The sequence below is a fragment of the Tamandua tetradactyla genome, chromosome 4, assembly GCF_023851605.1.
Source record: "Tamandua tetradactyla isolate mTamTet1 chromosome 4, mTamTet1.pri, whole genome shotgun sequence".
NCBI lineage: Eukaryota > Metazoa > Chordata > Mammalia > Pilosa > Myrmecophagidae > Tamandua > Tamandua tetradactyla.
In genome coordinates this window covers 175,912,701-175,939,658 of record NC_135330.1, presented here as the reverse complement: position 1 = coordinate 175,939,658, position 26,958 = coordinate 175,912,701, and the positions used below count along the sequence as shown (strand labels likewise).

At 37.3% G+C, this 26,958-nt stretch overlaps 1 protein-coding gene and 1 long non-coding RNA gene across 4 annotated transcripts in view; one reads left to right on the top strand and one right to left on the bottom strand.

Moving 5' to 3' along the window:
- LOC143679539 (uncharacterized) overlaps positions 1-15,196 on the bottom strand; it is a 41,359-nt gene extending 26,163 nt beyond the window's left edge. The window contains exons 1-3 of one of the 3 annotated variants that reach the window (XR_013173821.1): positions 15,088-15,196; positions 14,514-14,789; positions 9,500-9,640 (exon numbers count right to left, since the gene is read on the bottom strand). This is a non-coding gene — a long non-coding RNA (uncharacterized LOC143679539). Of the gene's footprint in view, positions 1-9,499; positions 9,641-10,158; positions 10,265-14,513; positions 14,790-15,087 lie in introns of those variants that run through there. The other 2 variants (XR_013173819.1, XR_013173820.1) reach the window with 2 other exon arrangements.
- Positions 15,197-17,009: 1,813 nt separating this feature from the next.
- Positions 17,010-26,958, top strand: part of LOC143681536 (uncharacterized) — a 499,706-nt gene continuing 489,757 nt past the window's right edge. Inside the window, exon 1 of the transcript XR_013174696.1 lies at positions 17,010-17,295. The gene's annotated coding sequence lies outside the window, so the exon portion shown is untranslated. The remainder of the gene's footprint in view (positions 17,296-26,958) is intronic.

Sequence of the window (26,958 nt, the reverse complement as noted above, 5' to 3'; positions counted from 1 at the left end):
CAACCTAGGAAATTAAAACACACAATAAGAAAGAAAACAGAATTTATATAATTTATATAATTTACCTGTTCTTTGGGTGAGATCCATAATAAAATTCATTTGCTGCTTTGGACTTTTCTAATGTCTGTACATCTATTAAATTAAATAGGAGTCACCAGTATTTTTATTTTGTTTTTTTGGATATTTATCTTCAAAACTGTCCATAAATTTATACTACTTATGAAAGCAGATAGCCCCATATACTAAATACAGTGTAATGTAGTGTATTTATTTATTTATTTTATTGTTTTAGAGCTGCTTTCTTATTTATTTATTTATTTATTTATTAATTAATTTATTTATTTTTGCATGAGCAGGCACCAAGAATCGAACCCAGATTTCTGGTATGACAGGTGTGAACTCTGCCTACTAAGCCACCATGGCCTGCCCTGCTTTCTTTTATATAGGTGTCATTTCAAAAGGGTTATATGATTGGAATCATATGATATGTAACTTTGGGGGTTCTTTTTTTTTTTTTAACTTTTGTTATTGTATAATATAACATATATACAAAGCAAAGAAAGAAAAAAACAATGGTTTTCAAAGCACTCTTCAATAAGTAGTTACAGGATCCATCTTTATTTTTGATACACATTGGAAAACGTTCTAGTTTGCTAGCTGTCAGGATGCAATATACCAGAAATGGAATGGCTTTTCAAAAGGGGAATTTATTAAGTTGTAAGTTTACAGTTCTAAGGCTGTGAAAATATCTCAATTAGAGCAAATCTATAAAAATGTCAAAATTAAGGCATCAACAAGAGGTTACCGTCACTCAAGAAAGGCCGATGAAGTTCAGGGTTTCTCTTTCAACTGGAAAGGCACATGGCAAACATGATGACGTTTTCTACCTTCCTCTCCAGGCCTCCTGTTTTATGAAGCTCCCTCAGGGGTGTTATCCAAAGGTCTCAGACTGTGTGGGCTCTCATGGTTCTTGAGGCTCTGTCTTGGCCTTCTCAAGCTTTCTCCAAAATGCCTCCTCTTTAAAGGATTCCAGCAAATGAATAGGACTCACCTGGAATGGGTGGAGTCACATCTCCAGCTAATCAAGTTAGAACCCACAATTAAGTGCGTCACATCTCCATGGAGATAATCTAATCAAAAGATTCCAGCCTGCATTACTGAATAAGGATTTAAAGAAATGGTTGCGCTCACAAAATTGGATCAGGATTAAAATATGGCTTTTCAAGGACACATAATCCTTTCAGACTGGCACAGAAAATATTATATTTTCTATTAAGCTTCAATAAAAATAAAAAAGTGTAGGGGAAATGCTTTACTGCTTGCATCATTAAGGTAGAGACGATTAAAAAAATAGCCCTGACTAAAATACTCATGAATATCTTGAAGTTATTAGGGAAAACAACATTCCTTTATGGTATCTTTTTTCCACTCAGCCAAAGGAAAACACTTAGTTCTCCCTATGTGTTTATAATAGAGAATGTTGGCCCCAGAAGTGATGTTGGTTAGGCAAAACACCAAACACACCTGCCAAGACTGTTCCTGGGAAATTTTACATCCAGGTATAGCTAATCCCAAAAGGAAGTTAATCTTCTCTCATCTTTTCAGACTTTTGTTTGCCTCGAAAAGCATCTGAGGTTCTGGATGCTTTAGGAGGATTTCCAATAAGCTTCCTTAAAAACATTTCCCCCTGAAATGCCAGAAAGTGGCACTTTGCCCCAAATAACCATAATTCAAACCTCAAGAGAGCTGAATGCATTTGAAAATTTCAAATGCCAATTCAAGGAGACTCTAAATTTTGTTTTCCTTATCCATAGCTTAGAGAAGTCCAAAAATTTGTAAGTTAAACTTGCTCAATTTAAAATCCATCTTCTAGATTTGTATCAGTGGTTTACTTGGTAGTATATTGACACATAGTCACGTTAAATGAAAGCCAAGGATGGACTGGATTTCAAATGAATGCCACATACAAATTATATAATCGTATTTATGCCTATGATTTTATACATTTTATAGAAAATTGTTATTTGCTTATTGCAATAGCAAAATCATTCTAATACTTTTTGTTATAAATTGCTTAGCATGAAATATCTGAAGATAAATCTAGCAACCTTTTGTACTATTTGGCAATATTGATATTTATATAAAATTCTCCCCATTTAGGATAACCTTTAAAACTTTAGAAAAAGCAGGATGCGAAATAATAGAGTGTCTCATTATGAGGCTGAGGCTTACTCAAAACATGCTTATTGATTTTAGAATGGAGGAAAGACACTGAAGTGTTGTCTGTATAAACAGCTGAAATGGGGCCATGGGGAGGGTTGGTTTTTAGGGGAAGCGGGGTGCATGTGGCCCAATAGTTGTCCGAGATTAGAAAGAAGGCAATCCCCAAGGGCTGCACTTTGTAAAGCACCCTCTTGATTTGTGCTTTCAGATTTTAAAGGGACTTAAAAAGCCTCTACCTAGCCAAGTTTTATTTTAATGCTAATTTTGAGAGGGCTCAACAGGACATTTCAGAGTGTAATACAGTTCATATGCATAATGGGTTCAGGCTGGCTCTGTCCTTTGAAAAGTGGACGTCTTTCATGTGCCTGGTATGAGGTGCCGCAATCCTCCATTTCATTAAAACCCCACCAATCAAGAACAAAAACAAGACACAAGACACCCCTATAAGAATGGAAAAATATGCACCATTTCAAGTCAAATTTCAAAGAAAACCACCTACAGAAAAAAACCTGGAGGCTACGATTCCATATTCTTTGACAAAAAACATCAACAACAATGTATATCTTACAAAAGAAATACAACTTCAGATATTCAGCTCATATTTGGAAATTATTCAGATATTCTACTGATAATTCAGAAATTATTGGATGTAATAAGGACAGCTATTTTTATTAAGCAATTACTTGCTGGTTTCCTTACCTGCATTATCTAATTGAATTTCCGTAACAATTGTATATGATAGGATTTATTCTTAACATTGGGGAGTTGAGAAAATAGAGGCTTAGAAGTTCAGTAACTTGATCAAGAGCCTTCGGCTAATTAAGTGGGAAAGCTCTAACTTGAACGAGGTTGAGGTTCCTTGCCACCATACTTCTTTTTAACTTTATTTTTTAATCCTTCCTTTCTTTCCATTTGAATTTGGCATTACAGATAATTTATTGACATCCAAGAAAAAAAAAAAAAGAGAGAGCTACCTTACTCCAAATAAAAAAAGAATTAGATAGGGTTTCTAGGCATTCAATTTCTTAAGAAGTCAATTCTTTATTTTTTTAATTTGACTAAAAATATGTTTTCAAACAGAATAAATACTCTCACCTTACCTAATTCCTGATAGAAAATATAGCTAAAAAAGTCTTAAAATTAGGGAATGAAAATGAAGACATTGGACTCTTCTGGCTGGGGGAGAAAAAAAAAGCTGCTCTATCCCATCACTTAAAGAAATCATTGCAAAAGCTTTTTAAGTTGGATAAGACCATCTATATATTTTATATTTAATCAATCACACAGTACTGTTCCATAATGACTGAGCTTTTCAGGGTAAAGGCATTGAAGGGCAATCTGCCAGCCTCCTTACAAATCAAACCTTCGTCTTCTTTCTGAATTCAAGAGGACCTGGGGTTATAACGATATTCATCTGTTATCACCTTGGGTATAAACTGCTAATGCCATTTCATGTTTATGTTTTATTGGTTTTCCTCTCCTCCCTGGGAGAACATGAAGACAGGGCAAAGCACTGGTGCCACAAGGCGCCCCAGCCACCTGTACACTCTCAACAAATGACTTATCGATCCACACCAGGCTAGAAAACCCAGTGGGTTCAAAACTGCTGAAAATTCTCAGTGCTTTTTAAATAGACAAACACATTTACAAAACAATACTCTGGTAATGGTTCTCAGAAGCACATCATTGTCTTTATGTGGAGTGATTTAGAGTAATTAAATATAGTAGTCAGTAGGACAGAAAATGGAAAATTACTAGAATAAATCAAATACATTTTCTCATTTGAAAAAGGAAACTGACACCTTTGATGATTAGGACCCACGATCTTCAAGAAGAGACAATTAACTCTTTTTTTCAATTGATTTCCAGAAAAAGATACATAATGATGTAGTACCCTGTGTTGCAATTCAAAACAGAGCATTTTGTCAACGATTTAATGTAAATGACAGATGTTTAAACTTAATGGCACCGCAGAACAAATTTTGCTAAGAAGGCTACAAACCAGATGTTCACAATATTGTCATTTCGAGAAAAAAAATTTCTCTTTTCACATTGCCATGGGCTAAAAGAATATCTGTCAAAGGAGCTAACAGGTATCACTGTGCTAGTGCATGAGGAAAGGCTCTAAACTGCATTTGCATTCTAAAAATAAAAGATAAGCCACTGCCAATTAGGGTTTCTTGAAGTTCAAAAGATCAAGCCTACCCTTCTTATGACTTCCAAATTACTTTGAATAAGTGAAATGTGAGTGTTTCTGTGGTCCTAAACATACAGCTCAGCCTCTACAGCTGTGAGGGAAGGAGGGGACAAAGAGCAAAAGAACTTCGTACCTTTTCATCTTTAGCCACACCTGCTTCTCCAGTGGTGCCCTAGGGTAAAGCAAACCGGCCATGAGCAGGCAGCCCCCAATCTGTTTCCCTGACCAGCAGGGCAATAGGCATGGGAGATGTAAACTCACAGCTGTTACTTTCGAAAATGTATCAAGGTTCTGAAATTCATATACATATAATGAGTGGTTATGACCAGTTGCTTTTGCCTATTTACTAAATTCTAGCTATCTGTCTGTCCGCCCCCCATTCCTCCGCTTTTCCCTTCAAAGCAACTTCTGCAGTTCATTTTAACCAGATTTCCCTTTTAAAAAGTAGTTTAGCCACCAAATCTATGGTCAACTGATTTTTGGCAAGGCCCCCAAATCCTCTGAACTGGTACAAAATAGTCTTTTCAATAATTGGGCATGGAAGAACTGGATATCAATAGCCAAGAGAATGAAAGAGGACCCCTATCTTACACCCTACACAAAAATTAACTCAAAGTGGATCAAACACCTACATATAAGAACTAGCACCATAAAACTTCTAGAAGAAAACGTCGGGAAACATCTTTAAGACCTAGTAATAGGAGGTAACTTCCTAAACTTTACACGCAAAGCACAAGCAACAAAAGAAAAAATAGATAAATGGGAACTCCTCAAAATCAAATGCTTCTGCACCTCAAAAGACTGTCAAAAAGGTGATGAGGCAGCCAGCCCAATGGGAGAAAATATTTGGAAATCACATATCAGACTAAGGTTTGATTTCCTGCATATACAAAGAAATCACAAAACTCAACAACAAAAGAACAAACAATCCAATTATAAAATGGGCTAGGCATTTTATATGACTAGGCATTTTTCTGAAGAGCAAATACAGATGGCTCAAAAGCATATGGAGAGATGCTCATTTTCACTGGCTACACAGGAAATGCAGATCAAGACTACAATGAGATACCACCTCATACCTATAAGAATGGCTGCTATTAAACAATCAGGAAACTATAAATGTTGGAGAGGATGTGGAGAAATGGACACTTATGTGCTGCTGCTGGGAATGCACAATGGTGCAGCTGCTATGGAAGACTGTTAGGTGGTTCTTCAGGAAACTAAATATTGAGCTGCCCTATGACCCAGCAATAACATTACTTGGTGTATACGCAGAAGAGCTGAAAGCAATGACACAAACAGACATTTGCATACCAATGCTCACAGTAGCATTATTCACAATTGCCCAAAGATGGGAACAACCAAATGCCCATCAGCAGACGAGTGGATCAACAAAATGTAGTATATACATATGATGGAATATTATGCAGCAGTAAGACAAAATGACATCCTGAAGCACATGACAAGATGGATGAGCCTTGAGAACATAATGCTAATCGAAATTAGCCAGATACAAAAGGAAAGATACTGTATGATGCTACTTTTATGACCAGCATAAAGATATAATCAGAGAGTTATAATACAGAATACAAGGGACTTAGGGATACATAGATGCTAGAGATGGTTAGCTAATGAGGTTGAACACCAATGTAAGGGAATAGATAGGAGCAAAGGTGATTCTCTAGTGGGTCTAGAAGTAATATTACCATATTGAAGATGAACAAGATTGAAAGGGGTTATATAGACCTATGTGTCCCACTGACTTGCACTAGAAATATGAATGAGTTCTGGTAAGAATTACTTCAAAGATACGATTCCTGTATAAAGAGTGTTTAAGTGCAGCATAGAGTGGAAAACTGCTATAGCATACAATGAGTTATGTTCAAAAAGAAACCATCAGCACTACCATAGCAACAGCAGAGGTAAAAAATGGGATGAGGGACAAGAGTTAAGAGGAGGTTTAGATTTCTATTTGGTGAGGGTGAGTTTATTGGTTTTTTTTCTCTTGGGAACATTGAAATTATCTAAAATTCAGAATGTTGATGGACTGAGGGCTTTGGGCCCTCTTCGTGATGCCCGATGAATGCAGATGGCTGAAGAATGCATTGACAGAGAAGTAGAATGGTGAACAATGGTGTATACTTATGAACGAAGGCTGTGCTGCTACGAAAAGAATGATGTCGTGTGGCATGCAACGATGTGAATGAACATGTGGGACATGTGGTGAAACAAAATAAGCCAGAAACAAAGAAACAACAATGGTATAGTCACCTTTAGAAAATGCTTATAAGAAAACAGGAGCCTAGACTGTAAGCTTTTAGAGCAGACACATTAAGTCCGGAGTGGTGATTATTATTTCTGAATTTTGAGAGGCTGTTTTATATATATATAACCTGATATTTAGAGATAAGAATGAAGCTGGACAGGTTAGGGTTAAAGTAATTCAGAACAGAGAAGTAAGAAAGACAGTGTCTTGTCTATGTTTTAGAACCACACATACTCTTTGAGACCAATGGAAGAAAGGTTTATTTGATCTGGAACTGAAATTTTCTGTGGTGCATAATCTCATTTAACCTATATGTATAGCTCATTTGAACAACTGAACACAGAATGGGAAAGAGGTCCTTTAATCCTGTATAGATTATTTTAATGCCTGGAAACATCCTAGAGTATATTAACCAGTAATCAAAAAGTATTGGCAAAGTCCCCTGAGGGAGAAGAGAAAGAATATGGAACTATTAAACCTTACCATCAGGGAATCACCTGATACTGTGTCAAATTTTAGGGATACCCAGTTCAATAGGCCATGCCCTCAATTATGAGGCTTACTCTCGTGAAGCTTACGTAGATAACACAGACGCTTAGACCACCTATAGGCATGCCTAACAGTTACTTCTGAGGACCTCGGTTGTTGCTCAGATGTGGCCTCGGTCTCTCTAAGCCCAACTCCGCAAGTGAAGTCATTGCCCTCCCCGCTACATGGGACATGACATCCAGGGGTGAAAGTCTCCCTGGTGATGTGGGAAAGGACTCCCAGGGATGAATCCAGACCTGGCACCTTGGGATCAACAATTACATCCTGACAAAAGGGGGGGAAAGAAGTGTAATTATTAAAGTATCAGTAGCAGAGAGAGTTCAAATAGAGTCGAGAGGCTACTCTGGAGGTTGCTCTTATGCAAGGGTCAGGAAGACCTTGCTCCAGAACATCATACAGTTCCATCTCCCTACCCCATATTAGTGACAGACCTTTCCAATATCAAAAATTTAGAATTGCCATAGCCCAAACAACTCCAATGAGAGATATAGAAAGATCAAAGGTGATGGTGGAATTATACATAGAAGATAAGACTTAACAAATGAATATGAATGCTGAATCATTGAATTGTTATCTCTCTTGGGCTCCAGTATTTTAGAGCAGCTAGAAGTAAAAACCTAAATTTATGAAATTGTAACCCATGTCACGGTCTGAATATGTTCTACAGCTAATTGTGGTGCTGTGCTTGGAAATGTATAGCTTTTTTGTATATATGTTATTGTTCACAAAAGAAGAAGGAAAAATAAGTCAAAGTGATGATAAAAAAGTATTTAAGTCCTTTAGCCTCCTATATTCTGGAGCAGCTAGAAGGAAAAATATGAGAGGATCATATGGTAGCCCATGACAAACTCTGGAATCTATCCTGTAACCAGTTTTTGAAGAGTGCTTTGAAAACTATTGCTTTTTTATTTCTTTGCTTTGTATATCTATTATACTCTACAATAAAAAAAATTAAAAAAAAAGTAATTTAGGGGACAGGCATATCTTGGCTAGGTAGTTGTCCCTTTTGTACCTCGAGGCAATCTTAGTTTCCAGATTTACTGAAAAACCCACCTTCGTGGTCACTGTCCTTTCTTGATTTCTGTGCATTTGTCACCTCATTGCAGATATAAGCCCTCTGAGAACTTCACACAGTTTATAATGTAGACAACTTTAGACAAGATGAAATGCAAAATCAGTTCAGACATTGCAATGATTTCTTTTAAAAATCTGTTAGAATAGGCTAGGCTATGCTCTGATAACACCCGACTCCAAAATGCCAGTGTCTTCAAACCAAAAAGGTTTGTTTATATCCATCCTGGTGGCAGTGCGGTCACTTGGGAACCCAGGCAGATGGAGTGTCCCTATGTTGAACACAGCCGGTGACTGTGCCTGAGGGAAAATGACAGTGCTGGAGAGCCTCATGCCAACAGTTAAATGCCCTACTCTGAAGTGGACTATCTCTTGCACCCATTGGGCAGAGTGAGTCACCTGTTCTTACACAATATCCGAAAGGGGGAGAGAACAGGAAATCTTTGCAAATAGCAGGTAAGTAACACCCCAGGAAGGAATCAGGGCAAAGCCAGTGAGCCTTTCCACACCTCACTGATTCTAACTTTGAATTAATATGGGCCGCCTTTCGATGGTTAGTCTCAGAATTGTAAACATCTGTTTTGGTAAGATGCATGGCCATTAGACTTTTCTTATTACTCTTTCATGATTTTTTTAAAAGCGTAGATGTATATATATATTTATTTTTATGAGTGTTTAACTCCGTATGTTTTAAAGAATCTCAATGGCTATAGGTTGACAAGTTTTACTTCCTGCACCATATGGGCATTTAGAGAAAACCTAGAGTGAGAAATTGCAAAAGGTTTACAAAAAAATCCGGCTAAATTTTTTCAGCATTTTTAGTGCAGAAAGTATATAATCTTATTTCATTGTTCCATTTCTTTAAAATGGCTCGAAATCCATAAAATCGATCTAGAGAAAAATCATGTGAGTTTAAAAAATACATTATTATATGAAAATAGACTCAGCTTCTCTGTATAACTCCTATTGGGTTAAAATGCTGCTGCTGATATTTTCACTCTCGAGGAGTTGAGAAAGATTCCTTTTGTGCAACTGTTGCCAAAAAAAGCAGCATGAATGGGGAGTTTTCTCTGAGTTCTGTGTATTGTACTCAGCATAACGGAGAACAGCAGGACAGCCCTGTGGTATACTGCATCATCTATTTTTGTTTCACTAACTACATTCTAGTAAGGACACATAATAATTGCAACATAACAGAAGCTTTATGTTCCAACATAATGATTAAAGAATATCAATAATGTAGGCTCCAAGGCAGAGAACAGACTTAGTGCTATTTCCTTTTCAGTCTGAAGGAAGCCAAAATGAACTATCAATGAAGGTTATGGTCCATCAGCCTAGAAATCAATAGAAACACAAGTCATTGCACAGCACAATCCATTCAAATTGCAAAGGCCTTTATGAAATCTTGAAGAGCAGGAATGCATTTTTCCAAAGACACTTTGATTTTAGAACATTTGGAGTATACCAGACAGCAAAACTGTACTTGGCTGAAATGCGGTGATATCAGAACAGCCTCTAAGTTAGGTATTTGTAGTTTATTTTATTAGTACTAACCAAACCACAAAATAGATAAAACAGTTTTATGGCCTACATCTGGCTGAATAAAAAAACATATGGCTCTGCAGTCAAGAGTGTGCAGCTGTATGTTACTGTAAATACCCAACTCAAAATAGTGATAGAGATAAAAGTGTAAGGCATGGTAAGCCCCTCCTTCTCCACATCACAGGTTAGATATTTATGATTCTCAGATGTTTGCGTAGGAGTTTGCTAATTAACCATGTTTTTGCTGTTTCTTTGTTCAAGTTATTTTGGTTTATTGATTATAGAGATACTGTAGACTCAGAAAGAAAATGGTATAATCACTTTTATGCTTTATTATTTTATGTTTCATATTTATGACATGATTATCTTATGGCTTGTCTCCAGCTAAATACCCTGGTTGGCTTCAGAAGAGTATTCTAAGGAAAGAGAAAAATTTAACCCAAATTTCTTCATACTTTGAAGGGAGTTACTGTGTCTATGAGTAATATATAGGAAACTTGAGTTGTGGCAGTGAGGAAACTATGAAACTAAAGATATTTGAGAGAGAGAAACAGTGGAATACAGAAATCATATCCTCACATCTGGTAAATTATTCTTTACATCGCTAGCATGGGGTGAGAGTCAGTAGTTACCCACTGGTCATATATCTATCAGAAAAAAAAAAAAGGAGTGCCAAACAAAATTTATTTTCAGGCAAACTGCATAATAAAAATGATATATTTGTATATCACAAACTTGTCCTACATCCTAGCACTTTCTTCCGAATAACTATCTTTTGCTTGAGGAGAACCAGGGAATCAAAGACAAGTTTCTGGAGTTACTTTAGATCTGTGTTTTATGACGTAAGTTCCTGGCATAGGTGGCTCCTTTGTTTGTTTGTGGTAATGGTGTTGATTTTGCTGACGTGAATATGCAGCCTTTCTGCCGTGTCAATCAGCTCACCCAAGGTGAAGAAGACCCAGGCAGACTTTGTACCAGGCACAGTTCGAGGAACGTGAAGTATCTCAGAGAACAAAGCAAAGATCTGTGGCCTTGTGGGGCTACATTCTAGTGAGAGGGAGAGAGACAGAGAATAAACAGCTGACATAATAGATAAGTAAATTATGTTGTTTATTAAAGTGTGAAGAGTCCTATGGAAAAAGATTTTTTTTAAAAAAGGGAGCAGGGTAATGAGGATTGGGAGTAGGGGGTGTTATCTTTCAAGATACAGTGGTCAGGAAAGGCCACCAAGAAAGTACAATAATTTTAGGAAGCTTAGGGAGTTAGCTGGGCAGGTAGCTGAGGAAAGAGCATTCTCACAGAAGGCATAGCTAGTGCGAACTCCTTAATTTGGGCGTGTGCCTCAACTGTTGGAGAGACAGAAAGGAAGCCTGTGTGGAGTAAGCAGCACAGGGGAGAGCGATGCAAGATGAGGTCGAAGAAGAAACAGGTTGGGGTGGGTATTAATCATGTCAGATCTTGTAGATATTGTGAGAACTTAGACCTTTTACTCTTAGTGGTATGTAAGCCATTGAATGTGTGGTGGTTTGGGACTGAAAGTAACTTAGAAAAATGTATTCTTAAACTTAATCCACTCCTGTGGTGTGAACCCATTGCAGGTAGGACCTTATATGCGGTTCCTTCAGCTAAGGTGTGGCCCACCTCAATCAGGATGGGTCTTAATCCTACTATTGGAGTCCTTTATAAGTGGGATAAAACATCAGATAGAGAGAAAGCCACGAGAAGTAAGAAATTCAGTGGAAGCTGGAAGGGAACCGAGAGGCCAGGAGAGGCTGGCGGGGGCATTGCCATGTGACAAAGGAAACGAGGGCCAATGACCTCCAGCAGCCACCCCAGAAGCCACAGGACTAGATGCCCTTACTGGTGAATTTCATCAGGCATTCTAAGAAGAATTAACATCAATCCTGCTCACTCTTCAAAAAAATTGAAGAAGAGGGAATACTTCCTAATTCGTTCTATGAAGCCAGCATTACCTTCATAGCAAAGCCAGGTAAAGAAACCATGAGAAAAGAAAATTATGGACCCATATCCCTTAAGAATGTAGATACAAAAATCTTAAACAAAGTACTAGCAAACCAAATCCAACAACACATTAACAGAATTATACACTACAATCAAGTGAGATTTATCCCAGGTATATGTAAGGGTGGCTCAACAAGAGAAAATCAATTACTATAACATACTACATTAATGGAATGAAGAAAAAAGTGATCATCTGTTTTGAGACAGAAAAAAACATTTGACAAAATTTGGTACCCCTTCCTGATAAAAACACTCAGAAAACTAGGAATAGAAGGAATCATCCTTAACATGATAAAGGGCATATATAAAAACCCACAGCTAAGATCACCCTCAGTGGCGAAAGACTTAAAGCTTTCCTTCCAAAAGATTCCTCAGATAATTAAGTATGGAATTACCATATGACCTGGCAATCCTATTTTTATGCATAGGGAACTCAAACAGGTATTTGCATGTTGATATTCACAGCAGTATTTTTACATTTGCCAAAAGGTGGAAGCAACCCAAGTGTCCATCATCTGATGAATGGATAAACAAAATATGGACTATCGATGCAGTGGAATATTATTTGGTCATATAAAAGAATGAAGTGCTGATGCCTGCTTCAACGTGGGTGAAACCTTGAAAACGTTTTGTTGAGTGAAATGTCAAAGACAAAAGGACAAATACCCTGTGGTCTCACCTATGAAATAAACAGAATATCCAAATTTATAAAGTCAGAAGCTAGAATACAGGCTACCAGAGGCTGGGTGGGAGAGGGAAATGGGGAATTTATATTTGGTACAGTTTCTGTTTGGGGTGATGGAAGGATTTGCCAATGCATGATGATTATGGTGGCACAATTTTGTAAAGATAATTAACACCACTGAATCATATATTTGAAAAAGGATAGAAAGGGAAGTTTTAGGTTGTATATAAGTTGCCACACACACACACAAAAACATATAACTGTTCTACAGATTGAACCCTAATGTAAACAGTATACTAAAGTCAATAGTATAATTATAATAATATTGTTTCATTAATTGTAACAAAGGTACCATACTAAGGCCAAATGTTAATAATAGGGAAAACTGTATGTGTGACACGTGGGGGCGCATGGGAATGCAGTACTTTCTGCATTATTTTTCTGTATAGCTACAGCTACTCTGAAAAAAAAAAAAGAAAGAAAATGACATGGGGATCCTACTACATGAGGCACGATTGAAAGACCTGGACTGAATTTTCAATTAAGAAAAATATCTTCAAATGTTTGAATAAGAATAAAACTTATGCTACATATTTAGAAGAGAGATAAAATTCCCGAGGGCTACAATGAATGGAAGTTGCAAGAGACAGAGTACGTATCAATGCAAGCAGGCACTTTTCAACAATGAGAATATCTGAAAAAGAAATAAATAGGTTTGCCTTGTGAGCATACAAATGCTATCACTGGAAAGAATCCAGCAGATGTTAGATGACCTCTGTCGGGATTTTCATCGAATCATTAAATTTTAGAATCAAAAAGAATTTTACAAACCATGATGTGTAATCTCCAACTCAATACAGAAATTCTACTGCAAGTGGAACTGGGGTAGTTAAACCCTATCGCCTTATCCAATTCACAGTCTATGCTTCTGTTACTGTAAAAGCTTTCAAAATCCACCCACTGGATTTCTCTCCATTTCCATGATAAAATATATGACTTATGCCCACCACATGCTGAACATTTGTGATTGCTTGATTATTCTCTGCTTTGTTCGTGCCTGCATTGAATTTAAGCTTCTAAAAGTTAAGTTCTAAGTTTATCAAGTCAGTTATATTTGTTCCTAAACCTGGATATGCCAGTTTTACTTGTCATTGTAATCACATGATTTAATCAATTATAAGGTAAACCAGTGAAGTATGAATGTGAGAAGGGAGTTGTTATTCCTATGAAATTGAAGTGACTGCTGTGGAGAATTGCCATAGGGAGAATGGTAAAAAAAAATGCTATTTAATCAGATATGGGAGATAAAACTCTTAAAAGACTGAGACAAAATGTAAAACTTGAGGATTCTGTACTCAAATTGTAGTTCTTGATCCATTTCAGTTAATGAAACTGAAAATGACAAATTATGTGTTATGGGGGCAATTTATGCAAAGAGACAAGGCAGAACACCAGCAAGAGAAGCCAAACTCAAAAGTTTGGTGAATAATTGTTTGAAGTGTAAATATGCATATATATTTGCATTATTTTTTTGTGATTAGCTGCTTCTCTTATTGTTTTGATTAGTGCGCCAATAACAGGTCCTTTTGCACCAGACTGTAAGGCATCTATTGTGCTTGATGTCATTCTTTCTTTGTTTATAAATATTGTATTGAGGGTCTATTTATCACACACTGCCCTGTGATGCCTTGCCCTGTGATGCCTTGTAATGGAAGTTACAGAGGATATAACAATTAGCCATTGTTCTCATCTTAAGGCACTATTTCCTCTCTTGTGAGATGAGAACGTGATCAGGTAGGTGTGATCATTTTAGTTGAGTTGATCAGAAGACAATTTAATTCATTTTTTAAGGCTGAAGAGAAGATTTGAACTAGTAGAAATAAGGAAGAAGAGCATTCTAAGTAGGTGGACTGGTATGAGCAGAGACACAAAACTTTGGAAGATGGCAGGACACTTACCGAATAGTGAGTGGTTCGGTTTGACTCAGGTATGGTGACCAGTGAAGTTATGGCTTATCAGGTCTTCTTTGGTATAGCTCTCCCCACTCCATTTGAGCCCCAGCTCCTATTGCTCACTGCCTCCCATTTAAGCTCCAGCAGCAGGAAACTATTTTAACTGTTCTCATGTGGTATGTGCTTCATCCTCTTCCCATACAGTCTGGTTTAAATGCTCTTCTATAAAAATGCAGCTCAGGTATCAGCTTCTCAGGAAATTGTATTTGTTTTCTGTTGCTGCTGTAACAAATAAAAACATATTTAGTGACTTAAAACAGCACAAATTTATCATCTTACAGTTCTGTGGGTTAGAAATATAACACAGGCATCACTGGGCTAAAAGCAAGGTCTCGGCAGGGATATGCTTCTTTTTGTAGATACTAGGAGAGAATATGTTGCTTGTTTTTTCTAGCTTCTAGAAGCCACCTGCATTCCTTGGCTTATAGTCCATTTCTCCATTTTCATTTTTGGAATAGTTAGTGGTTCAAAGCCAGCAATGGCTTTAAGTCTCTTTTCCATATTGCATCATTGTCCACACCTTCTTCTCTGCTTCTTTTTCCCACTTTTAAGGGTCCTTCTGATTACATTCTGATTACCTGCACACTCCAATGTAATTCTACCAGCCTTTCCCTACCTCAGGATAGGGTGAGTAAAGAACTTCGGCAACCTTAATTGTCCTTTGCCATGGAAACTGACATAATTACAGGTTCTAGGAATTAGGACACAGGTGTCTTTGGGGAGCCACTATTCTGATTACCACAGAAAACTTCCTCACATTTCCCATCAGTCCCCAGTTCAGGCTTTTGCTCTCATATTTACAGTGTATCTCAAGCATGCTACTTACAATATTTTTAGTTGAAATTTTAATTGCATAGTATTTTAATTATCAATGTATTTATCTTCTCTTCTATTACACTCTTAGCTTGTTGAAGGAAGATGCTGTCTCTTCTGTAACTGTTTTTGTGCTCTCAGTATGTTGCACATAGTAGTTACACAATAAATTGAGAGAGAGAGAGCGAGGGATGGAAGCATGAAATGCCTTACAGAGCGCTATGGAATGTACTAAATTATTACAATGTTTTAAAAATTACTGATATGCAACATTTAGAGAAAGGGGATAGCTGAATATTGGTGTTTATGAGAGAATTCTTTATGCACTTCAAGTAGTGCAATCTGAAAATACTATACTGAATCAAGTAGTACAATCTGAAAATACTGTACTGAATCTACTGCTAATAAAAAAGGAGCAGAGTCAAGAATAGACTCAGGAATGAGTCTTCAATAGCTCGCCTTCTTATCTTTTTTTCTCTCAACAAGAGAGAAATGAAAAAGTACATGAAGATATATACCTGATATTATAAAGAGGCTGAATTCGGCTGAGCTAGACGAGTTCAGTGGATGAATTGGCACAAGCACAGGTGCGTAACTTACAGAACAATCCCAACTTAATGCCTAAGCCTCAGAGCACCGGCTGCTGCCAGGGTGAAATTATAAGGAGGCAAATTTGCTTCTTTGTTATCAGCACTCCAGTTCTGCTCGTCTTCCTCCTGCCTTCCTTCTTACAATCACCCAGTCCTTCTCTTTACCTATTCAAAATAACACTCTTAGTTTCTTGAGTATTGCTGCCTCAAATAAAAGTTGATCCACTTATGTGACTAAAATAATCCACATGAAGGTGCAAATGGAGTTTAATCATTTCATGGAGCTATTACTATTATTATTTTTTTAACCTCATCTCAGCCCTTACTTGTTACAGGCTCTTCAGGGATACGCTCTGCCCCCATTTCCTCCCCAGTTGGCCCGGAGGTGAAGTACATACAGCCAGCCCTGCGTCCTGGGGCAGCATCTACCCACTGAGCCCAGGATTCATCAGGTGACACCTAGACTGAATATTTGAAAACTTGGAACTTCTCAAAGATTCAAAAAGAACCCTCAGATCTCAGTATTCAGAATGATTTTGTTTGTTCTCTATCCTGTCCTATTTATTATAGGAAATCTTGCTTATTTGCCTCTCCTTTTTGTTGATTGCATTTCTTAATCTTTGAATAATAGGAAACATTTTCTGAGGACCTACACTTCTGTCCAGACATTGTATACCCATCATTTCTCTCTCAAAATTCCTGTAAATAAATTTCATTCTTCTAGTTTTATAGTTAAGAAACTGCTCAAGAGTACATATTAGTAAGCAATTGAGGTACAATGTCATATCCATCTGACTCTAAAAATTGCTTCATTTTTTTCTGATTATTACAGTATGTATATAGAGGTGATGTCAAGGACACACTTAGCAGCCATCTCCCAACACTTACCTGTCCCTGCCTTTCCCCCTCTTGTTTGTTTGCAGGCAGGTGTTTATGTTTCCATTTGTGCTTGTTTGCATGCAGCTGTTCTGCATGTTTCTATTTCACAAGAGACTGTAGGCAGTAGGGGAGATGTGAAATTTTAACCAGTCCCAGCTGCTTGCCGGGACACAAAGTTCGCTCACTGGCAGAGTCCTTCCTGCCCCCTCCCCATCATATAAAAGTTGAGCACTCAGTCAGGGCAGCTGCCCCTCATCTCTAATGTGAAGGAAGGTGCTTGGAGCTGCTCTCCACGGACTCTGGAGGAGGCCAGGGACGGTGCATTCTCTTCCCTTGCTCTCTGGATCCTCTGTGCTGTGTAAATGATAAAGCGGTCACTTGCCAAACACTCTGCTGTGCCTGGGCCTGTGTTCCCTGGACACACCATGAAGCACCTCACTGCACAGGTATACTGTGGGATGCAGGAGGTAGGGAGGCGGCTGGTGCAAGGGGGAGAATTGCTGATAGGTAAATAACCGGATAAACTGCTTGTTTAATTGTTTGAAATTGTAACTTGTGTGGTTCCCATTGAGTGTGGTAGAGGCGTCATCAAAATGTTTTCCAATGACTACTTAGGTAACATCTAGGGTGGATGTCGCTGGACTTGTTAGAGAATTTCTTTTCCTCCTCTTCAATTTTGCATGGTGGAAAAAATTAATGTCTAGAACCTGGCAGCTGGGCTTAGCTGAGGGATGACGGTATTGGTGGCAGCATACAAAGCTTCCTAGTCAGGGGCTGGTTCTTCTCCACCAGGCCTGAAGCCACGTTGACCTTGGCCCCATCATGCTGCTGAGCTGCTTTCTTCACTGCTTGTTTGATCTCATGCTTGTTGGCCCTGATGTCTTTGATCAACACCAGTAGGGTGCTGCCCTCCTCCTTTTTCATCATTGTCTCTGTGGTTGGGAACTCCATGAGGGTGCAGCATCCAAACTGTTTTTCCACGGAAGGCTATTACAGTCACAGTGTCGTGTGCCATTGGAAGGTGAGCCACTGTGGACCATCTCGTGGCTGGGGATACCTTTCAGCACAGCTTTGCTGACCTTCAAACGCTGTCTTGGCTTTGATTTTTGCATGGGAGGGGTGCGGTGCCAGGGGTTTCCTTTTTTTTTTTTTTTTTTTTTGCTTTCAACACTATGTTCACAAAAAGGATCTCTCTTGGGCCCAGATGTCTTGTATCTTTAGGATCAGTTGCCCTGAGCACAATCAACAGAAATGAAGTAAATAAAAGGTTGACAATGCTTTTTATGATGTTCTGAAGCAGAACAAATTCTTAAGAAAAAATATAAACCTTCAAAATGTAGTAACCTAGGAAGCCAGCAAGAACGCAAATTGTTTACAATAAAAGCTGTTCAATAGAGTTTGTCCTAGCATTTATCCTTCCTGTAGGAGACCCACTGGGTCACTAATTACTAAAGAGTCAGGGATGCAAACTAGATTGATCAGCAGCCTAAATCCTGGGAAGATGACAAAAATGGTTTATCAATAATCTTCTACAAAGCAAGGGAAACAAATGAAATGCAGATTTGACAAATTAGCCTTGAGATTAGTGCACAGTGGGGTCACTTTAGGCATTTGGTTTTGCTGCTTGCCCAGATAAAATCCTACTGGGAGTTAACTGCTGCTTTAACATGTGCAGGGTAGAATCATAAAAGAAATCCAATGACATTGCAGAACTCATAGCCCGCCTCTGCTTTCACAGCAGTAGTTTGAAAAATAAATTTGTGTGTTAAACATTAAGATGAAGTCTAATACCTACTTGCTAGAATCTTTTGAAGGGAGAAAATAGGATACTTTGTTCTGAAATAGATCACTTGCTTGAATTTGACATTACTTTTATCACATTTCCTTTGAAAGATATTTCTGACTTAACATTTGACCCCTTTGAGAAGATAAAAGTCCTAAATTCCTGTTGACAAAAAATGTGTTTGTGTAAATGAAATGCACATTGTAATGGCAAAAATAGAATGCAATGGCTTATAATAAGATTAGGACTTAAATTTCAAAAATAAGATTGGTAGTCCATAGATATGTACACATATATATGTATGGCTCAAGTACAGTGTTACATAATTTTTATTGTGATTACTTTGCCTTAGCTTTCAGAATAAAATACAAACCATCCTGAAGGTATGGCTTGGGACAAGGGAACAAAATGGACATGTTTGTGTTTCATTCTTTTTACCTGAATGAAACATCAGGGCGGTTGGTGGTATGTTTCTTTCTTTTGTTTTTGTTTTGTTTTGTTTTTCTTAAATGCTTGGGAATACAGCTGTCAAACTAATGATAAGTGAGTGGTCCTCAAGGTACTGGTATAGATTGGTCTGGGGTGTGGACTGAGCCTCAGGATATTTGCAAGTTTCTTCGGTGATTTAAATTGGAGGCAAAGCCGAGAGCCAATATATTGGAGCCATATATCTTGTTATACAACATATCCTAACCCAAGTGCCCTCCAACTTTAGGGCGCACTTCAGGGCACACTCGAATCACCTGCAGGGCTTGTTTACTTCCTCCTTCCCCACAGATTGATTCGTAGATGGGGTTAGGGTCAGAGAGAGTGCATTTCTAACAAGTTCCAGGTGGTGCTGATGCTGCCGTTTGACCACCGCTGTCCTGGACTGAGCTAACTATAAAATCACCTGGGCACTTTTTAAAAGACTCTCCAAAGTGAATTCTACCAAGGAGAGCCTGACTCAGAAGTGGGATGAGTCTGTATTTTCAACTAGCACTGTCATTCTGATGATTAGCTAAGTTTAGGAAATATTGCAATAGTATAATTAAATCTACTCATTTGACAAGGGTATAGTGTTTGAAGCAGTCTAAGATATCAAATCACTGATATTCAAAGGAAATGTAAGGTGCTTATTACCTTTCTACCATCTTTTTGATAAAAGGCATATTTTCGAATAAGAATACCTTGAAGGTATCAATATTAATGAACCATGATATCAGTAGTCAGGTGTGCATGAGAAAACAAGCTCTTGTGGGTGGGGCCTCTTTCTTATTCCCAGCCACTAAAACCATGCCTAGGTCAGAGCAGGGATTTTGTTAATGTTTGTTTGCACACAACAGAGTGACTAGTGTTTATATCATGTCGTATACTATAACAGCCTGTCTTTGCAAAACTCATTTTACTAGCGAGCTGCATACTCAGTAGTTTAACGAGTCCTCAGATTCAGGATTCAATGTTGTTCTTATCTTATGTGAGGAATGGAGGCTAACACAGAACTTTCCTTCACATGGAAGCTGAGATTCTCCTCGGGAGTCCTCTTTCATCAAGTCCAGTAGTTGTCCCTCCACTTCTCAGAGTCCTCTCCTTGCCAAAGTTCTAAGCTATCGGGAGTATCTGTTTTAATACTGAGTTATACAGATATTTTGGAGGATTTAGATTTTAAAGCAAAGAACCTTATGTCAATATTTCATCAACCCTGGCATATATAATATATGCATCTATTAGATTTTAAAAAGAATTTAAGGAAAATATCAGTAAAATCTTGAATTTAATACTATTTTATTAATATGTTATACCAGTGTATTTCTGAGACTGAAGTAAATATTTAGGCTTTTAAAACAAAAGTTATTTTAGAGGGTACAAGGGTAGTTCAGTGGTAGAATTATCGCCTGCCATGCGGGAGACCCGGGTACGATTCCTGACCCATGCACTTCCCAAAACAAGCAAACAATGAAACACAAAAACAAATTCAACAAATGGTGCTGCAATAACGAGATATTTACATGGAAAAAAAAAAGTGACCCTGCCATACAGTAAATGAGCAAAAAAAAAAAAAAAACTATTTTGAATAATACTAAGATAATGTAATGTAGGTGTTACTCCAATATAACAAAGAAATGCTAAAGTTTGTAGATCACTGCTCTGTGTGAGAAGCTGTGCTATTTTATTTAGATAAAATGATCTTTAATACTACTTAGAATATGGTGGATTGTCAAAGAATTTGTGACAATTATTCACTGAGCAAGATCCAGATTTCCCAATAATTTATCATATTATGATTCTCTTGAATTTCTTTTTATGCAATTTTCCTTTCACTTCTGAAGGTTATGCTATAAGAAGCTTTGTGAAATGGCCTTGATTAACCAAAAAAAACTTTTTTAAATGAAGTTTTAACAAATAAAAACTTGTAACAAAACAAGTTCTCCTCTCTTTTAAGGAAAGAGGTTTCTTTTTATAATCAAGACAACATATTCTTTTAAAGTGGTATTTGACATTTACAGCAGTGGTGACAAGGTCATAATTTCCATCCCAATGAGATGCCTTTTAATAATGCAGAACCCCTGATGTAGAAAGCAGTGCAACTTCTTGCAAGCTGTATTTTAGATGGATATTTTCTATCACGGTCTGAGAGACTGGGTGGGTCACATTTTGACTTAGTTCCAGTGGCCTTTAGTCCATGGGTGTGCCATAATCTGAGACTCTTCCAACTGTGTTTGAATAGACCGACATAGGTCAAGCCAAGAATTGTGGTTTTTCTGTGTTTTTTATCTTTATTTCAGGAAGTGGTTATTGTGAATAAAGAACCTTGGCTCACTCCCTTGACTTTTTCATGGGGTTCTAGCTGAGAATGAGTAAGAGGTGACAGGATTGGATTTTGATTTTAGAGTCACTCTTGGGTTTCTTCCAGTTTGAATAATGTCACATGCAAGGGTATTGCCACTTACATGAAGGGGAAAAGAGTTCAACTGTGTGTGTGTATGTCAGTACACTCTTCCCCCCTGGTTAGACGGTAATGTCTACATGTAATAAGAGTTGTGGAATACACAAAAAGGTTAAGGCTATTACAATAAATCACTTGTTCTTTTTTTGCTTGGCCGTCCCCCATGCTCACCTGCGGGTCACTGTGTGTATAAAATTGGCAATATCCTGTGTACCTTGCTTCCCACTGCATTTCTTCCTAGCGGGGTAGCCCAAGTATTATGCTGTTATTCTTTAGAAACTGGGTTTAATATTCAGCCAGGAAAAACTGTCTTCCACATGGATTTCTACTGTTAAATCTATATGGACAAAGTCTCTGAAGTATCGGCCTGTGTCACGCCCAGGTGTGAGGTATACAGTGTAACTTGGAAAGACCCAGCACAATGTATGGTACACAGTAGGGTTCAAGTCCTATTTATTTCATAACCAAAATCGTTGTGATAAAATATTTGTGAAGTTGTGACATATTAGACATCATATAGAGAAGGACTTTCTATACTGTGAAAGGAATGTGTGTTTCATGCTAAGATGACCAGAATCATTCAGCTGGCTAAATCTTCTGTTTAAATGTTCATGATATTATTCGACTTTCATTATTGCACTATTCACTTTTTTGTTTCAGAGATTTAGAATGTACAATAAATTTTGCAACACTGCCATTTGTCTGTCTCTCTGACTTGAATTTCATGTTTGGCTTTAAAATGAATTATGAGAGGGAGAAACTGTTACAAAGTGTCCGACTCAGTTTATCAGAGTTTACATTCTCAATGAATTACTTCGTGATGTTTAATCAGTAATATAGAGTACCGGAAAGTAACGCACAAGCTACAGGGGAATAAATCAAGACCTTTTTAGCGTTTTCTTTGAGATTTGTCAAATATTTCAAATCTTTCTGTTGAAGATGACTTAGTTTGCTTTCATTTTTGTAGAACACGTGTGCCATTAATCCATTAAATACTATTCTCTATCACTTTGTATTTCTTTTTCATTGGATATATATTAGCCCTTTCAGACTTACTTATTGTTTTGTTTCTTATGTGGCTCATCAGCTCTTTATGAGAGCTGGAGGAGACGTCTGTCATATGGCTGCTTTGCTCTCACTTCTTGCGTGATGGCTTTGTGTCTGCTCAGCTGTCTTGTCACTCTCCTGATGCAGTGATGGTTAACTTGAAGGCACACAGCTGCTGGATTTGTTGATGTTTCCCTGCTTTGCCCTTTTCTGTTTTTGAGAAATTCAAGCAAGATCTATCATTACCTTAGCAGCAGCATCTTAAGTGATGAATAAAGTATTGTTCTCACCTATGTGGAAATAACTTCAGATTTTAAGTTAGTCACTAGCTTCCAGGGAAAACCCCAAAGGTTGTAATTGCTTAGGGATCATAAATATACTTATATAAGTATATTTATATAAGGAAAAACAATTACCTTTTTAAAATTCAAATTAACTTGATTAACACATTGCTCCGGTTAGTGGTAAAAACACAAAGCCCAGCAGCATTTGTTCTTCACGTTCTGTAGATTTATATTCTGTTACCGGAATGTCCTAAATACTTCGGGAAAAAAAATTTGGCATGCAGTTTTGGAAGTGTAACTTGGTAAAGAACAAGTTTTGACATCGGCTTTAGTGTCTTTAACCTTAGACCAATTAACATGAATTCCTCAGTTCCTATCTGTAACATAATCGTATAAGATCTTACAGGCATATTATACTTTTCTGGAAGAATTGTTCTTTGAAACCACTCTGAAGCTTAAAAGTGCTACTAATCATTTATAATTTATTATGACCATAGTTTTAAGCCCTTGCCTCTAAGAATGTAGATATAAATTTAAATATTCCTAAATATTCAAGTGTGGGTGACCCTACTTCAAAATTACAATGTAGAAAAAAATGCTCTGATTTTCTGATAGTTTGAAACTTAACATTTTAAAATGCATCTGGAAACCCCTCTAGACAGATGTGTCTGGATATTTTTAGCCTATAGCAGAACCTTTTTTTTCCCCCCATCTCTATCACATCTAGACCCTGAAAATTTTTCTCAAGGTAATCCATTGACACTTGCGTAATGCCTACCAGGGAGGGGGTCGTAAATAAAAGTGAACTAGTGAAGCACTAGGCAAGATCAACAGGGAAATCTTTGCTTTCTTCTCTGGCCAAAATATGTCATATTTTCCTGGGCCATTTTACACAATTCTATCTCTTTTCCATCTATCATCATGAATGCCAATTTCTTTAGTAATACAGGACGTGGGAACACCTAAACTGTAAGGTTATTTACAAGCTGCTTTTCAACTTAGTCACATCTACCTGCATGACAAAATGAGAGGGCTGAACATTTCTCTAAGGTGTTGGTTCTGTTACTTCTGGCACCACCATCAAGTAGTTCTAAGACATCACAGAACTAGTCCAAAAATACCACAGAACTATTTCTGTGGTTCCCTTCATCAATGAGTAGTACTTTTCTAGGGCCCAGGAACTGGTCCTCAAGGAAGCAAGATCTAGAAATGACTTACCTTTGGCATGATAGCATTATAGAGCCAGTCTTTCCAGCTAAGTGTATAGTTTTCATAAATCCAGCGATGGAAATGCTTTATGTTGCTGAAATTGTATCTAATTAGGTGTAGGTATTATAATTATAGGAGTGATCAGCTTTGTATTTCTTTATTTTGCTACACAGCTATTATGTGCCACATGTGTGGCATCAAAAGCGCTGTGATTCAGTGGAGAAACACTGTCCCATTAGCAATTTGGGTAAAGATTGTGTCCTTGGCTTACTCAGGAGAAACAGACATTCTGAACACACAATAATGCAATAACAATTCCAAGGTCTGTTCCACAACTTGAACACACAATAGCAATTCCAAGGCCTGTTCCACAAATATTGTTTATTTCTCAAATATTCCTCTGAAGCAGTCTAGTGTAATTCTATTTAAAAAAAAAAATGAAGAATTGTGTGATCAGAAATTTCTCACATGGTCTGACTCAAAGTTTTGGCTCTGAGTCTAAGAATTACATTTTTAGAATTAAGAAAAGAACATGGCTTTTAGAAAGCTCAATGGCTCTGATCTCCAAGGGACACTGAAATAATGAAAAAAATGATTTTTATAATTTGGAACATAGGAAAGAATACAATAACATAAGAGTAGAGGACTTAAAAGTTTGGTAAAGTGACTTAAAAAAAAACTTGTCATTCCACCCCCTTCCCCAATACACTTTTTTTCCTTCAACATATTGATTATATCTGTGTAGTTATTTTGGTAGAAATAGTTGTATTTAGTGTCTTTTTTTGTAGTTGTTCCAACTGATTACTGCTTTTATTTCCTGGGATTTTTCTGAAATCTCAGTCATACAGCAGGAAGAGTGGAAACAGAACCTCTCTTAGGTGAAATTACATTTACCCTGCTTTAGGAAATAATGAAAAGATCCATCTAATTGCAACTATGCAATTATAGGACTGTCTATCTGGCCTGAAATATATAGTATGTTTTCATTTAGCCATGAGGCAGCCTCCTGAGGGGAATTAGTCTCCTAATGAAATTATATCCCTCCTACTTCTTGTAGGGTTTAAAGAGATGCTGAAGTAAATCTAAGGCACAATCCATTGAAATAGGGTTGGAGATCACTGGTTTGAGGCCAGGTTTCCTAGGCTCACTTGGAAAAATCAGTTACAAAACTGAGATTTGTGGGCCTGGAAAAATCCATTTTGTTCATTTCCATGACTTTAGGAAAATCCACTTAGTTCATTGTCCCAAATAAAAGCTTACCTTACCTGAGTGCAGTGGCTGAGTGAGAGCAATATATTTTCCTAGAAAGAAGAGCACAGGCTATATATCTGGCTGGACTTCTTTTCATGAATTGTGTATTGATTTATATCTTAATGAAACTCTGGCCAGTCTACTAAATGTAAGTTTCTCAGAGACAAGATGTTAATCTGTATTTAATGCATGTATCATAAGGTTAAATCTGGCATGAAAGGCAATTGAAATTGCCACAGTTCTTTGGTTCAATGCTTTACAGGAGAGAACAGTAGCACAAATCTAATTTTACAAGGAAATTGCTGAAAGAATTGATGTAATAGAATAGAGATAATAGAACAAGGTATTTAAAATTTGCATGCTCAGGTAGGTAATAAGCACTTAGAAATTATCTCTGGCCACTGAGAAAGGTGCATTTGCTAAAAAGATACAACTGGCATTTGAGAGCCAAGAACCAGGTGGTTAACTTTGTATTTTTTCAATTTGACTTTTTACTATTAAGGTGACTTTATTTCAAGCATATTTTATTTTGAACGATCCAAACTAAGCTCACACGTGTATATGAATCTGAATAAATATGTATAATCGCCATGTACATATTCTATAAAGCAGAATGTTGCTAGAATGCTTGTATTGGGGTTGGGGGTGGGGAAATGGTATTCTAATCATAGCCTGTGGACGTTCCAGTAAGAAGTATACCCTGTAGTGCGGGAAGAGGACATAAGTGACATGCGATTTAATCGCATGTATATCTGTGTTTTAGAGAGAAACCCAAATGTGTCATTCTATTATAAAATGAATCAGAAAGGGAGTACGATGCCATTCTTGGAATCTCCCTCTGTATTTTATTTGTTTTTTTAATCTTTTTTTTCTTTTTCCCTCTGAATTTTAAAATAACAAGCCTTTTTTAAAAAGGGGGAAGAAGATGTTGAAAGTAATTTTTAAATAAAAAAAAATGCTACGGAGTTCAATTCCTGGTGCCAGAATAGATTTTTTTTTTTTTTTTTTTTTTTTTGCATGGGCAGGCACTGGGAATCGAACCTGGGTCTCTGGTATTGCAGGTGAGAACTCTGCCTGCTGAGCCACCATGGCCCATTCCCAGAATAGATTTTTATACTTGGCTTGATAATTAAGTGGAATTAGTATAACAGTGCCTTGTTGGAAAGCAAACGGAAAGAACAATGGCAGCCTGCTTTCCCATCCTATTGGAGGGAGAGGCAGCACTTCTGTTTCTCTGACACAACCTGCGAATGGACCATTTTCTATAGTGACTTAAGTTCTGAGAAACAAGCAACAAAATAACCTACCCTGGCTAGATTTGGGGATCACGGGGTGACATGGAGTGAATGAAAATCATTAAATCAAGGTTCAAATGGAACAGAGAGACGTGGAAGCTGAAATTTGTCTCTGGTAAAGGGGATTTTTCTTTCAACTTTTGGATGAATTGAAAATCAAGAAATATCAAATTGATATTATAAGGAATGGCTTAAATATCTTCTGTCTGAACAGTCTGAGGTTTGGAGTGAGCATTATCATTGACTTATATTTGCAGCATTTGGATGCTAGCTCCAAAAAAAAAAAAAAGCACAAGCTCCAAATACCTTCAGAG